Below are 15,032 nucleotides of genomic sequence, written 5' to 3'. Positions count from 1 at the left end.
GGAAACTGACTAGTTTCTCACTTTATTAAGTGGCCTTTGTTTTCAAGATACATTTCTGTATAATTCCAGTTTTCCTAAAGAATTGCCAGTGTCCGATGTTTTGTTGAAAGAACGTCTGTGTTGAGCTAACAATGTCAATAAAGGAATAGTTTTGGTAGGAACAGGTTAAGGTGAATCCTGAAAAAATGGTTGTGAATCAGAGCTGCTTTGCTCTTCTGATCCAGTTTATTTGCTCTTCCTGCCCCTTTTCTTCCCAGAAGGGCTTCTGGGAAGTGTAGAATTTAAATTATTATATACTGACAGAGTCTCAGAATGAATTGCTACTGAGAAAAGCTGTTTAGTTTAATCTTTAAGCTATTTGTTTTGCTTAAATGAGGCATGATTGTTTTATTTAAGGACTGAGAAGTGGGGTGCACTTTAACATTTGTGCATCTTGGTACCTTGGTCTGCAGACAAGCTCAATGTTAAAGTGACACATAAAAACGTAGGGACAATAGCTGATCTTCATCTGGCTAAATAGTGTTGTAAAATCATCATGAAGTCAAATGTTAAAATATTTGACAGCACTGCTAGTAAGGTGTTGGTTATAGTATAGGAACTTGAAAATATTGAATCCAGAAATTCTTATCTGTTAGGTTGGGGTTATTGAGTGAGCAGAATTAGGGAAAGGAACCTCAGTTCTTTCTGCCCAAAGGACATTTTGGGACAAGAGTTTTCTGTTTGTAAGATGTCTTACCATACAAAACTCCTCAGCTGTCTATTGCAAGATTTTATATGTTACAAGAAGTTCTTTGTTTCCTAGTTTTAAAGCAAATGAGGCTAGCATAATATCAGAAGAAATTAAAATAAAATAGAAACGGATGTTTCTACAAGGTTGTTAAGCACTAAAGAACATTGTAGATACTACATTTTTTGAAGTTTCAAAGATTACTGAATTAGTTAGAAAAAAAAACTCCTACAGAGCTATTAAATAGTTACTACCTCTGGTTCCTGAGCCACAAAATGCTTGTGGCCAAGAGAGATTTCTGTGGAAATATCACCATGTGCTTGCCATGTTCTTAGTCTTCCTTAGGCATCTGATGTTGGTCAGAGCTGGAAACTGGATACTGCGCCCTACATACCTTTGGTTTGACCAAGTACAGCTATTCTTGTAGCCTTGTGTTATGACAGGAATCAATCCGGATATGTCTTCTTTTTTTCTACTGAAAGAAGGCATATCTCAGAGTATAGCAAAGCAAATGCAGCGTTTAGCTCTCTGGTGACCTTTGATCATACAAGATCTCAATAGGTTCATGTTGATTTTTTTCAAGTTCTCTCATAGAGTGATGAGCAGAAAGCCAAATTTATAGATTTTATATATAAATAAGAAGGAGAGGATAGCAGATCTTGATTATGAAATTTTCTAATTCCACTCTTATTCAGAGCCTGCATACCTTAGATCCACAGGCTTGCTTAGAAAGCCATCTTTTTATCATTCTTTCCCCCCCCCTCAAGATTTTGAGAAGATTCAGAGGAATTAAGTGGTATCTAATTGTTGTCAAAGTTGTTCATTTGCATTGGTGTTACAAGGATGTGTTGGTGAAATTTTGAAACATTGACCTCTTCTTGACCATACAATTTTCCATGTCCAGCCGCTGTCTGACATCTTGTTTCGTGGTTTACTGTTCTTGTGCTTAGTTCCTTTAGTACTGAATACCTTTCTCTTGAGCCTTCCTTGGGTCACCAATCCTTACTTCTTTTAACAAATCCATTTTTCTACGCCATTCATAGGAGCAATAAGGTAGATAATTTTGAATTGGAAAAGATGGTCACATGATGTGTACACCATGTCTAATGTGGAGTCCCTTACAGTGAGGAAAGAAGATAAGCTGTTTGTTCTTCTTCAGTGACAACATGAAAGTGCTTGGATCTTAATGTGATAAAACATATTCTCCTCCATAGAAACCTCACATCTCTGGGATGGCAATAGCACTGCTCCTATAAAGATCTGTTTCATTCTTTTTAAATTGGGGTCATATTCTGAAAACCATTTTCATAATTCTTCTCTATTTAGAAAGCTTCAAAAGTTAGAAGAGCTTTATAGAGCAATGGTGTTCTCTGGTCAGATCATCAGAGGCAATGTTTCTCATTTTAACAACAAGGGCTGGTCTATTTTTTCCTGTATTGCCAGGGCTGTAAGGAAGTTGTAAAAAAACTAAATTCCTTGTAGTGGTTAACAGAATAATTTGTAATTATCTATTTTTAAGAGTATTTATATATTTAATTAGCCCACTAATGCTACTGCTTTTAAATTATTATTTGTATTTTCATATGAAGGAGTAAAACCAGGTATATCTCCAAGTCTAGTCTGATGATGGTAGATTGTGGCCTTTCATGATGCAGAAAGATGGATTACAACTCAGTTTACAAGACTGGCATGCAAAATAAGCCAGTTGCTTTTGAACACCAAAAGAATGCAAATACTTCACGTGACAAGAACAGTTTGAAATCTCCAAAGCTGTTTCTAAAGGTTTCTTTAAGAAAAGACTTCATGAGAAGTAGTGACTGGTCATTTTGCTTTTTTTTTGAGTCTATTAGAGAACAGACTAGCTGTATTAGGTATCTGTTTGAGGCAGATTGTTACAGCACAGTTTAAAGTTGACCTGCTTAATTATTTTGCTTTCTTTTTGAAAAGTCTTTAGGATGACAAAAGAGAATTTAGTAACTTCACCAAGCAAACCAACTTTTCCTTCTCCTTTCACTCCACTTCTTTTTCGTTGTTAGGAGCCGAGTCCTTTTCAAGAGAAGACACTAATTCCTTAGCAGCAAGGGAGAAATCAGATTACATGAAAGCCTGTGAGGCTCCTTTCTGTAAGATGACATGCTGTAAAAATATAACTGTATTCTGAAAAGTGACTGTAGAGATGGCATCTTGGGAGTGAGTGGGGGAAGGTTATGTTTATTATCTGTTAATGACTTCCAGATCAAGTTTGCTCAGTTTACAAGTAAAAAAAACAACTCTTTTTTAACTGCCTTCTCTGCAGACTCAATTTGGGATTTAAAAATCATGCTGTGCTAACTTTAATCCAAATATTATTGTCAGCAATAAAAAGGTTCTTCAGGGTATATTGTGCTTAAACTGTCCATCAGTGGACTGTAAATAAATGTTAATTTTGTTGATGAGAAGCTCATGAGTATCAAGATTTGTCTAGTCCTGGTTATTCTTGATTAAGTCTTCCTTAATTAAGTCTTATTAACACTTTAAAACATATCTATATGTTTGAATGGTTTCTGGGCTTAGCTACTTCGGAGGAATGTAAAAGAGAGAGGGATATAAACCTCAGCTAGTGTTTTTTGCATTGCTCATAAGGTTTGATGGGTGAGGTCATAGGAGTTATAAAAGAAGTCCTGTTGGCATACTGATCATCTTGCTAATTTTAAGTTTCTCAAGGATTTGAGTATCTAGTGCTCATGTCTAACACAAATGAGAAGTCTGTGGGAAGAAGTAGAATTTTAATTAAACCAAATGACGTAATTTGGAAAATGCCAGCTTCCAGGCACGTGGGTCCTTTTGTAGATGCAACTGTGATCATGTTATCAGAGGCTGAGCCAGCAGTTCAGGAGATGCTGAGATGACTTTAACCGTGGCCTCTGACAGTGTCACTGAGCTTGGTGGTCACAGTAAAGGGACAAATGATATCAGTGGTAACCTTGCACTCCTTCCTCTTTCTGACATATTCAGTGATTCAGATTGTACTCAAACCTTGTCAATGAAGATCTCATTACTGACCTGTCAGGCTGCAGGGCTCAGCCATGTTCCCAGATGTGAGTGTTCCGTTCCTGTTCTCGCTTAGCTGGCAACCTGGACTGGATGCTGCCTGTCTCCCTCAGCCTGGGACACTGGGATCCTTTGGGGATCAAGGTAGACTGTTATTATTATTGAGCTTCTAGAGGGGAGTACTGCCTCTAGTAGAAAAAGACAAGTGAAAAAAGGGAAAAGTACTTTCCAGTAACTACAGATTTTGTATATGTTGCCCAAATATACATTCACAGATTTCTCTTTCTCTACAAGACTCTTTTAAATGCTTCTAAAGCTGTGAAGAACTGAGTATCCCTATAACTGTGCACATAGCAGGACTTGAAAAAGGTGGGTGATTCTACGTAATCTGTGTGTACTGCTAAGGCAAAAAGAAAAGCTGTGAGATACAGGGTCCTGGAGTAGATGTTTGCCCATCAACCAGCATACCTCAGTAGGAATATAACCTTTCTTCCCATTCATATTCTAGCATCTTTCTAAGAATTCAAATTAACTGCTTTGGGAGCGCTTGGTACCTCCTTTCCCCTTTTGTTGATTTTCAGCAGTCTGGAGCGTTATTCTTGCACATATTCTTCTTGTGAGTATATAAATTGTTTTGAAGCCCTATGGGATAATTGTCATTGCTGGAAAACTTTTTTTGAATGGTGTTTGTCTGCCAGCATCAGAACTTGAGGAGGTTATTTCATCTTGGCTTTCATTTCAGTTCTATTTTAGCAGTTCTTTGTCTTCAACTCCATCATCTTCTCTATGTACTGAGCTGCTATGTTCAAAGACATTTTTTTGAAATAAAATTCCTCACTTTGTGGTTCTTATTCGATGATGTTATTTGTCATTTTAGGACTTTTTGTATTTCTTTAAGGCAAATGAAGCATGTTAGTGGTTATTTGTAATGCTTTTTTTGTTCAGTGGATTTCCTGTTATGCAAAAATGTAAAGCTTTTCTTGCTGTTCTTCCAAACTTTTGTTTTCCTGCCTTGATAGTTTTGTACATCTGTGTCTGCTTTATAACCTGTGGCTAAGATGTGCTTGCCCAGTTACAATCTGGCTCTGTCTTCATGGATGCCTGACAACTTACTGTAAAACTGCAAGTTAGAACTCTTGTTTGTTTCAAGACCTTCAAGAAGTGAATTATTTTTCTTTAACAGCTTTTCTGAAAGGACATGAGGGTAATGAAGTTCTATATAAAAAATTAAGCATGTGATGCTTATGTACTCCACTTGTCTAGTAATAGTTTTAGTGATTGGTTTCTGTAACAAAAAAATTACAGAGAGAGCTTTGTAGAACATAAGACTTGCACTTGGACATGTATGCATGTGTGTGCACTGCATAAATTGTCATGTTTCTATGTGGCAAAGGGGCAAAATCCCATTAACCTGTTTCCTGGTCAGACTGCACTAAGTTGAACACTCAGATGCCTGTGTTATACAGCTTATTTTTCACTTCAGAAGCCAGGCAGGGTGGGGACAAGTAGACAGAGGGACCTCAGTCTTGTGAGACTGAAAACTCTTAATTTTTACCACCTTAGGAATCTAGGAATATTAACGGTCATCTTTTAAAAAACATCCAAGATAGGCAGAACTAAAGATCTGTGTTGTATCTATTTTCTAATGAATCGACAGATCAGTATGTTCCAAACAATGTAGTTTAATCTTTTATGGTACAGAAAGTTTATTAAATAACCTTCTTAGCACCATTTTTCACCAACTGATTCATTATCTATAGTGAAATACCTCTGCATAGTGTTCTGTCTGCAAAAAATTCTGGCAAATGTACTAAGGGGAGATTTAGTTTATTGACATTTCTCTGAAAGTGTGATGTGTACCCTACAGCACCAAGAAAATGTTACGTGATGAAAAGGGATGTTAGAAAAGTAGAAAGACAGCAATATTTATGTTTTGCCTGTAAATGAAACTTAATATTTTTGGTAGTAGAGGACATGATTTGCAAACATTTACTTGAAGATGGGAAATATATGGTAGATGGAAAAAAAGTGAAGATTGTGAACATGTAAGTGATATGCCAAAGGAATCCAAAACTGTATCAGAAGTTTGCTTTACATACTTCTGATATGAAGAGGAGCATACTATGGGTAGCTCACTAACAAAAGCCATGTTTATGGTAATGTTTATAAACTATGTTAGTATAATTCTCTCCAGAGCAAAGTTGTCTGCATAGTGGCAATATCAGAATATATAGAATTATGGAGAAAACAACACTACATACAATTGAAGAAAACAGACTGAAAAACAAGGGGATTTTTCTCCACTGATTTGCGTTTACAGTAATTTGAGGTGTGATTTGTAGAGTTTGGTTTTTTTAGGTAGACAAAAAAGAGACATCAATATAATCTTTAAGCTTATGTATAGATTTTATCAGCATATGTTATTGTATCAGTGGGTCTGAATAGTGCTGCAGACTTTTCCTTTTATACCCTGTATTTGTGGTAGGATGTTTTACATGCTCTATATGATTTTATTCGGTTCTTCTTTCTACCATATTTGAATACTTCTGATGTTCATGAAAGAAAAACACTTTAGCCTAAGATAAGAATTAATTAGTAAGATTAAGATAAGAACAGGATTGTAGTAAACTGCAGTTTTAAGTGGGATTCTCAAAGGTCTTTCTTGATAAAACTCTTAATTTATCACATGCTTATATTTTTAAAAAATTACTGAGCATAAAGTACTATATTAATTTTAAAATGTCAGATATGTTACTTGCAGGTGTTTATAGTCTATGCCAAGGACTTGGTCCTCATGCCTGTTGTAGTCTGCAGTTTTCCTGCTTGAAATGGAGAATGGTCTCCCCATAACATTAGGTCATTGCCATCAGTCTTTGTCAGAAATTCTGATCTTCTTATACTGATTCATTATTATGTAGTCTACTCTTTTTTTATTAACTGAGATTTTTTCACCAAAACATTCTCAGCATAAATATTTATAATTTATCTATGTATCTAGGTAATCTAGGTATGTATACATACATATATATGTATACATGTGTGTATATATGTATACATGTGTGTATATATGTATACATGTGTGTATATATATATGTATCTATGTATCTAGGTAAGTTCCTATTCTGGTATTATTTTCAGACAGTTTGATAATATCCTTTGCAGACATTTCTCCCATTTTTACAGTCCTCTTCTGTCAGTTAAGATTCAGAAAGCCAGAGTGTGCTCTTCAGACTTTAAAGGCCAAAGGCCTTTTGTCTCCTGCTTTCTTAAGAGACGTGAAATAGATACCACTCTGTCCTGTGCTTGACTTGCAGGATTAAATGTACTGAAGTTTACAAACAACCATATTCTTTTTGTCTCCCAACCTGTATTGTGTTTAAAAACCTTTCTTCAAAACTTGCCAAGATGGTTTAAACTAGCTGGGGCAAGGAGGAGAAGAATGCATTACTAAAGTCTCACCCATTTATTTTGTTTCCTTTTTCTGCTGTGATCCACAATAGCTGGGACAGTTTTCTCTTTTCTAGACTGAGACAGACCACAGTAATGCAGAAAATCTCAGCAAGTGGTTTGCCTAAAAGAGAAACTTAGAAATACAGAAAAAAAGATTAGATTGGTCCCTCATATTGTTATACTTTAACCAAACATATGATTTAAAATATCTTTAGGGAGACTGCACTTCAGCTTAGTCACTTTATTTTATTTCTGTTAGATTTTTGGGGAATAAGGCTGAATGAGAGATGTAAATCAAACCTCTCAAAATGTAATGAAACTCCTATCATATCTGGATTCTAGCTTTATATATAGACATGGTTCTGTTATGGTCCTGAACTACACTCTTTGGATCCAAACACCTATAAATCTTGAGCAAGTTTACAGTCTTTTTTGAATTTGGACATATTTCTGTCTGGCATGTACCTTTCCAAATGCAGAGAGGATTTATCTGTTGTGTAGGACAGATACTCAGAGCCCTTTGTGTCTACATCTTAAACTCTAAGGGGCTTCAGAAGCAAAGATTTACTGATTGATTCTGTTGTTTTCCTGATGAATATAAAATTTTTCTAATTAGACTTATTTTGTAGGATTTAATGAAGACTTACATAAATTCCCCTGAAACATTTTCTGATGGAAATTCTTAGAATTTTTAATTTCTGTGTATTGAATCATTTGCACACAACACACTGAAGAAAAACTAGTTAGTCACTGCTTGTCAGTGTAGAGTAGTCAAGTTGGGGAAGTCATCGCTTGCTTATAAGGAATGCTATCAAATCTCAGCAGCTTTTGTTTTATCAGGACAACTCTTATTCAGTGCATTTAGGTGTCAGAGTTTGTATTATAATAGTTCAAATTAACTTCACTGTCTTAAACAAATTCTGCAACTTCATATAGAAGAGTGGAAACCTCCCCTTCTCTTTCCCCTGCTTCCAGTGTGGTATTTTTATATTTTTATATTGTTTTTATGAACTTTACAAAGAAAAAATATAAAACTTGTTATTAGGTTGACTAATGGGATAAAAAGAAAAGTTTAGAATTCTTGTGAAACCTATTTTGTTTTTCTCAGAAGATTTTAGGTGACTGTTCACATTATGAGCAGAATTCTGTCTAAAAATAAGCTGTGTCCACTTCTTCATGGGTTTATTAAAAACAGAAATTTCCACACCATTTTCCCTTTAATGTGACCACAATGGACAGTTGTGACTTGTCCATTTATATAAAAAGAATAAATTTGTAAATTAGCCACCATAAACTGTTAGTATATCCACTTTTGGTGACATGTTTATTGTAATTTGCAATATGCATGATGTTGATCTTCAAAAATGTTCCATTTTCTTTTTTGAGAGTATGAATTATAAATTCATGAATCACAGAAAGCAAGACGGTAATAAAACTTAAAAGTTGGAAGCACTACATAGCACTCATCTATGTCATCCTCAAAAAACAGGGATGTTGAAATTTTTCATAGTTTGATTAAAAGCCTAAAACCTTCTATTCATTTTACAGCTGAAACCGAGCAAGACAGATGTTTTTTCATGTATTTATGTAGTGAGCAAAAGGGCAGCTAATGAACACGTCAGAAAATGTCTTGGAGAAAACCTAAAAATGGACAAATATGTAAATTTCAATGGACCACTCAGGACATTACACAGCATAGAGTCTCATAAAATAAACACATAACTATGTCTAAAGACTGAATGGGTTTTTTAAGTGGTATTCAAAGGAAAGGAACTTATCTCCAAAAAACACATCTAGGAATTAAAGATGGTCCCTAATGAACAGACAAAGGGAATAAAAAAAGGAGAAGCCTTTGCAGCCATAAAAGTAGAGTTCAAAATAACATCCCTCTTACAAAATATTTCCTGAAAATAGACTTGTGGAGCACAAAAGTCAATTCTGGAAACTCTAGAACTAGGAAAGTCCAGTAGTCGGCATTTTCAAAAATAAATAAAACCATCAGGCAACAACTGTATGCTAATTGCATTTAAGAAATAAGAGGCCACCTACATAGAAATAAAACAAATCTCATCAGCAGAGCTAAAGCAGATAGTTGAGATTCAGACTCTGTTAACCCAACCCCTTAGGCTTGCTTGAAAGAGCTTTACAAAGTCACTGCCATTTTCTTAGTGATGGAACAGAGGTGTGAGACGTGCACCAACATCTCGAGGCCCCTAACTCAACTGTGCTGTAGCAGTCGATGTGTAGTTCTTGGCATTGTTGTGTCCTCACTTTTGGAGGATCCAGCCAAATTTTTCTTGCTGAATGACCACAGCTAAGGCAGGGACAAAGAAGGTCTCCAAGAGGAGGTTATGTGCAAGAAGCTGTTACTTTAGTGTAGTTCTAAGAAATTCCACAAGTAATTAGGGTTTTTTTCTGCAATAAATTTTAATTCATTTAACTATTTAATTTGTTTTACCAAAAAATCAGCATTGTGAAGGCAAACCCCTGACAGTTCATAATCAAGAAAGTAAAATATTCTATGAATTTCAGACAAGGCAATAAATTTTGTACTTTTTCAGCAACAATAGTGAGAGACTTGTAAGTCCATCTCTTGAAGCAGCTTGCACTAGCCATCCTATTCCCTCTAGAGGAAGTATTGAAAATAATTTGCAACAGTGCTCCCCTGTCCCCATTGGCCATCATCACGTTATAGATCTTCAGAAACAAAAGCTGCCCAGACCTCCTTTCACTGCCTCAAATGGTCTTCTGAAAAAAAATAAATATTAAAATAAGACTTGTGAAAGCTCATAATCTGCACTGCTGCTGATAGAGTTGGATTTGCTGTAGAAAGAATTGCACAGGAATTTAACTGGATGAATTCTTAGGGTCAAGGCCTGACCATAACTAACTTCAAAACCAGCACAATGTGTATTTTTTCCTTGATCTTTAACCCTTTGTCCCCAAATCTTTTCATTCATAGTTAGTATTTGGCTCTGATTAACTTTATGATTCAACTGTGGAGCTTTAACTGACAAGTTCTGTAAATCCTTGCTAGACTCTTTCGGTTTTCAGCTTTATGTTTCTAGTGTAAAATTAGGTTCAGATCTTCATTTAAAACATTAATTTTTTTTTTTTTGTAGCTGCTATTGCTGCTTAAAAGTGGCTCATGGAATTATTTCTCAAGGATAGGGTGGTCTTGTCTTAATTCTTCTCTAGACAGAAGCCTGGACAGGAAGGAGACAATTACAAGAAAGGATGTTCAGTAGGAGAAAGCCACTAGAGAACTCTTCAGCACTTAATCAGAACAATTTAATTCTCTTGATAATTTATCAATAGAAACACAACTAAAAAATCCTGCTCCAAGTCACAATGTCTTAGCCAAAAAAACCCCAAACATTTGTCACATGAGGGCCAGATAATAAACCAGAAAACATAGAACAACATTAATAAAACTCTCTGTTAGATGAAATTTGGCAAAAAAATAACACCTTTAATAATAATCCTCAGAAACTGCTGTAAGAGTTTCATAAAAACCTGCTTCAGTGTCCCTTGAAAAATGAGTTTGGATTTAAAAAAACCCAAAACCTCTACACATCTGGCTTGATCACTGACTAATAGAACATATTTTGATTCCTGTCCCAAATCACATACAGCTTGACTGGAAAGAAGACAGCTGCTTGGGCACTAGTGTGTTTCAGTTCGAAGTACATCTAATCTTTATTGAGTTATTTGAGCCTCATGTGCCAAGTGCAGAAAGGCATGCTTTTGTGGGGAGAGGATTTTTTGTTTTCCCTTTTAATATTAATGTGTAATTTTGGCCAACAAAGTAGTGCTTAGGAGACAATAGCAATTATCTAAATGCATTAGGCTTAAAATCCAATAAATATACCAAATGCTTTTGTATAAATTCTCATCCAGTTTGTTCCTTCTGCAGGAACAACTGCTGTTGGAAATCCATCTCAAACATTTCATTGGTCAAGCTTCTTAGTGTCTTTTCATCTGATTAGCTTCAACCTTTTTCAATCTTCTGCAGACATTCCATTAGTAAACCTTACACATATGATGAACTTGGCAAAAGTGCCTTTATTACATGTGAGATTTCAGGCACGTCAGTTCTTTGAGCAAACTCTCAGTCCATGTTATCCTACCCAGTGAACTGTGTGCTAGGGAGTAAAAGCTGGGGTAAACCCATGTTCTGCTGAACTCAGTGACCAAACCTTTAGAGACTTCAGGGGCTCCAGAAGTTAATCTACAGGTTTTACTGGTAAAAAGATTGTAGCTGACCTGTGGAAAAAAAACAACCTGCCCAGAAAACAGCAGTTCCCAAAACATCAATCACAGCTTGGTCCTGCCACCTTGGTTAGATTGAGTGTTGCAGTCCTACTGAAGTGTGAGAGATCACAGAGGAGGTTGGGGATGATTCACCCTCAGCATCATGGCAGATTCAGTCTCCTCATAAACATGGTGCTGTTCTCAGAGGCTGTGATGTGGTATCTTGCAGAATCTCAGTTAATTGCTTGTGATACAAGCCCAAAAGCAGAGGGCAGAGTATAAGAGAGAGGATTAAGAAAAGAGTTAATCTTTTGTCTCTATTTTATGGGATATTTAATCTCAGAAGAGCGTTTACTGAAAATAAACTGAAGAGCTGAGGTAGGACAGATGTGACAGCAATATTGCTTGGCAGCACTTTCTCTGCCAGTCCTGTGTGTCCTGGGAACATCTGCCAAGCAGGCTGACAGGGAGCAATTTTCAGTTATAGTTTTAGGTTCCCCAGTGTACTCCTTTCTGCATTGTGAGCTAGTCTCTTATCAATGCCTAGCCTTTCATCTCAAAATTAGCATTTAAAATACAATTTAATATCCTGCATGATTCACAGATTTCGGCACATTCAGCCTCACTAGTCTGGTTCTCATGCCATTGTTACTTTGCAGTATAAATCCCTTCATAGAGTTCCTTTCTCTTGATGAAGCAAATAATGACGAGTCAGAAAACACTGCTTCAGTCCTCAGCAACAGCTATGGTTTGCAAAGGGTTTTTTTTTTTGTTTGTTTGTTGTGTTTTTTTTTAACAAGACAGCTTTTATGTTGTTCTGGGTGTATCTTTGTTTAACTATATCTGACTGGGACTCAGCACACAAACACACTTCATCCTTTGCTGAAAATACAAATCTTTCATTTGACTGAAACTGTAGCACAGCAGTTGCTCCCATATATCAAGATGTTATTAAAGAGGCACATGGATTTAAAGTGGAATTTCAGAAGGATTAAACACAGCAGTTACTAAAATAGAAGTTGGCATTCAGTTCATACTAACTAGAAACCAATATTCCCAAAGATGTTATGTAAGTAATAACTATATATTAGGTTACCAAATATATATGTGTCTGTGTGTGTGTATGTGTGCTGTGTCCAAGAGAGCAAATGTCAAATATACCATCGTGATCCCCTCCTGTCCAGTGAATGGTAAAATTCCTCTTGTTCTATTTTGGAGCATGAGCAAGTTCCTGCATACAAGATACACAGTCAGCAAATACAGTAATGAAGATGTAGATGTCAATGGGATTAAGATAATACAGAGTATTAATGTGGCACCGGGCAGTGCTGCTGCACTTAGATGTCTAACAGCGTCTCCATTCCAAATCCTTTCTGGAAAGGTTTAGAACCCATTTACTGCACAGTAAGATTAAGCTCGTGGTTGGATGAATTACAGCCAGTCATTAGAATAAGAAAATCACACTCCACTGATAATCATAGCTCATGCTAACAGGATGTATCACCTCTGCATGTATTCTGACATTTGTTAGTTTTCCAAATATGTGTGTGGGGGTGTTTATGTACATACCTATGAGCCTTATTTCAGCTACAGAAGACATTTTGAAAGCATAGTCAGAAAAAGCTACTAAAAATCCAGATCTGGAAAGCCACAGTTAGGAAATACGGTTAGGAGTTGCTGCTTTATACCTAGAATTTTTCATCTAACCCACCATCTTCTCACTCTGTTTTTAGAAATAGTAGTCATATCCTTGCTGCTTATCATTATGTAGAAAAATGTCTTCAAAGACTTAAAAAGCAAAAAAGCCTGAAACATAAACTAATTCCTTTTGTTGTTGTTGTTATTTAAACTATTGGTAGCCAGTAAATAAGAATGCCTGCATGCCATTTTTATGCATATAGTGTGAGTATCATAAGTCTTCCAATGGAAGTTGTGCCCCAGTTGTATTTGCAGATTTCAGCAAAAGTATGGGAAAGACACTAAAGCAATAAAAAAAGGAAAGAAATTAATCAGAAGTTTAAAACCTTCTGTTTTGTTCTCTTATAATGTGCCAGTTTTCTATTTTTCTTTGTTTATGAGAATATCATTTATAAGATTCATTGAAAGAAAAATTTTGAAATGTACTGCAGCCCGCATGGTTTTGGGAAGATTTCATGTCTGTGTGTGTCATGCTCAATTTAAGAAGAAAGACTAAAAGAAACACCCTTATATATATTCTGCTCATACACTTCTTAGTGCTTCCATAAATCCAGCTAAACTCAAGTTCAATGCAAATATATTAATTAAAGGATTGGTATGTACTGACTGTACTGTATGTACATTATTTTTATGATGGGATAATAAAGAACTTGCTGAATTAAACTGAGGATTATATTTAATAAGGCAGTTGGTAGGAAAGTCATGGTGTTATTTTTTTTTAAATCTCTATTATAATCTTGGAGATACTTACCTGTGGTTTCTTGATTTTTGGAGTCCTGTGTTTACAGGTTTAGTTGAATGTACAGCTTGTCTGCTGTACATTGCAAACGGGATACAAGATATTTAATTTCCATAAATGTGAATGTTTTGAGATTAAACCTTTTCTGTAATTCTGCCTGTTAGTTCTTAACCGTTTCCATTATCTGTTGCTTTCTCCTTCTCAGTTGCATCCTTTTAATTGTCCTCCCTCCAAATCCTGTATTTTCTTCTCTCCCTATCATGCCCTGACCCCATTGTTTTCCTCTCTTGAGTTCTTGATTTGCTTGATCTGTAACACCCTCTGTTAGACTTCTCTTGGCTGTCAGAAAACAGAAATCTTCTCTAGTGATAATATTACCATTTTATGTTCCCTCTAAGGTTCCTGAAAAGATCTGGCAGTTTGTGTTGGCTGTGGGTCATCTGCTGTGCTTAAATTTGGCAGAGCCCTCTCACAGAATTAGTAGCCTCTAAGAATTTGTTTTTGGCCTGAATTAGCATGGGTAATGTACAGAGAATCTCTTCTGAGACCTGTAATTTGATGCAGACTTCTGGACTTTGACTTGTGCTTCACATCACAAAAATGTGCAGAGGGACAAGCCTTGCTGTGTCTTTTATTGCTGGAAGGGTTATGACATGAGCAAAACCTCTCTTCAGTCTTCATTAGAGGTATCAGAGAAGTGGAAGTTTGTGTGCTGTGAAAGAGGGCATGAGAACCTAGTTTTCCACTTGGAAGCAGCATGAGGACATCTTGGGGGTATCTTCATGCATAGTCACCTTTCTGCAATCACAGTCACTTCTCCTACTGGGGAAATGGGTTATGAATTGTGGGTGCTGAACTTGCAATGCAATTAAACCTTGAGATTGTCAGAAGTGCAAAGCGGGAGCAAGGTAGGAGTTTGTCAAAAATATGTCGATGACATCTGTGCTTGGTCTTACCCATTTTGCTTAGTTCAAATGAGTGAATTATCTTATTACTTACAGATTTTAATTGCTTTTTAAAATGGTTAGTGAATGATATTTAATCCTTTGTAATAGTTAGGCATAAAAATGCAAACACTAACTTGTACAAGCACAGCTAGGATTCAACAATTAGAATTTGATGTGTGGATAACTC

General features: G+C 36.0%; 1 long non-coding RNA gene across 1 annotated transcript in view; it reads left to right on the top strand.

The window, feature by feature from the left end:
- Positions 1 to 15,032, top strand: part of LOC127388739 (uncharacterized) — an 83,383-nt gene that overhangs the window by 27,714 nt on the left and 40,637 nt on the right. The window lies entirely within an intron of this gene.

This window comes from Apus apus, chromosome 10 (assembly GCF_020740795.1).
Source record: "Apus apus isolate bApuApu2 chromosome 10, bApuApu2.pri.cur, whole genome shotgun sequence".
Taxonomy (NCBI): domain Eukaryota; kingdom Metazoa; phylum Chordata; class Aves; order Apodiformes; family Apodidae; genus Apus; species Apus apus.
This window is presented reverse-complemented; position numbering and strand designations above follow the sequence as displayed.